This window comes from Dioscorea cayenensis, unplaced genomic scaffold, assembly GCF_009730915.1.
Source record: "Dioscorea cayenensis subsp. rotundata cultivar TDr96_F1 unplaced genomic scaffold, TDr96_F1_v2_PseudoChromosome.rev07_lg8_w22 25.fasta BLBR01000784.1, whole genome shotgun sequence".
Taxonomy (NCBI): Eukaryota; Viridiplantae; Streptophyta; class Magnoliopsida; order Dioscoreales; family Dioscoreaceae; genus Dioscorea; species Dioscorea cayenensis.
In genome coordinates, this window is record NW_024087175.1 from 22,436 (window position 1) to 23,798 (window position 1,363).

The 1,363-nt window shown below is 35.6% G+C and overlaps 1 pseudogene; it reads right to left on the bottom strand.

The window, feature by feature from the left end:
* Nucleotides 1-1,150, bottom strand: LOC120255007 (annotated as a pseudogene).
* Nucleotides 1,151-1,363: the final 213 nt, after the last annotated feature.

Below are 1,363 nucleotides of genomic sequence, written 5' to 3' on the forward strand. Positions count from 1 at the left end.
TTAATTTAACTCATCAACATCTTCAGAAATGATAGTCAATTCTCCATCATCGGTGTTCAAGTTTGACAGATGTGATGGTATTTTGAGTCGATTCTGAAAGTGTGGCATCTGCAAGCTACTAACATCACCTTCTAACATCTCTATCACTTTGCGCATGGAAGGCCGATCTGATGGCCTTATCTGTATGCACCACAAGCCTATCATGCATAATTTCTTCTCTCTTTCATCAATTGCAATGACGGTATCCATTTCTACCACATCATGCTCAATTTTATCTTCAATAAGTTTATCATAAATCCATGAAGGATAGTAAACTTGGCTTGTATTCTCTGCGCTTACAGCTGAATTCCTTTTCCCACCGGCCATTTCTAAGAGTAGCATACCAAAACTATAAACATCACACTCGTGAGAGATAACACCAAAACTTCTCTATATTAACTCTGGAGCAATATATCCTATAGTTCCTCTTGCAACACTGAGTGATACCAAGCTATAGTTCTTTGGATAGTGTTTTGTGAGGCCAAAATCAGAAACTTTTGGATTAAAGTTATGGTCTAAAAGAATGTTATGAGGTTTGATGTCAAAATGTAAAATTTTCATATCGCATCTTTTGTGTAGATAATCAAGTCCCCGAGCAACTCCCAATGCGAAATCAATTAATTTGTCTAGAGAGAATTTGTGGTTGGGACCACTGTTGGATGAGAAGATAAACTTATCAAGGGAACCACTAGGCATGTACTCATACACCAGAGCTCTCTGCGTGCCATCTGAGCAAAAACCAATCAGTTTTAGGACATTTATATAGTGAATCCTACCAATGGTCGAAACTTCATTGATGAAATATTCACCGGCATTGTACTTAGAATTTGTCAACATCTTGATAGCAACAAGTCTGTCCCAAGGAAGTAGGCCTTTAAAGACATAACCAAATCCTCCTTGGCCTAGTTTCTCCTTGAAGTTGTTGGTCATAGTAATGATGTCGGTGTAGGAATACCGAGTTGGTACAAGAGTTTGTTGGTTCCTCAAAAATTTCTCCACAATATCGACGGATATCATCATTTGGTGCAATTTGTAAGAAATGAAAGCATATATAGTTAGTGGCGCAAATACACATCTTCCCAACACTGCAAATAATGTTGAATAAGCAAAACTAAAAATAAGTTATAAACTGATATTTTTATATCTCTTCGGCAAAAAAAAAATTATAATGAGAAATTAAGCTTAATAAATTGTTAGAAACAACTAAAATGAGATTAGAGAAATTTGATTTATACCTAACAGTGCTTTTAGAATTTGCAAAGAATATCACCACCATAAATAGTAATTGACATTACAAGATAGTAATGCTTTCGATTGTGGTTGT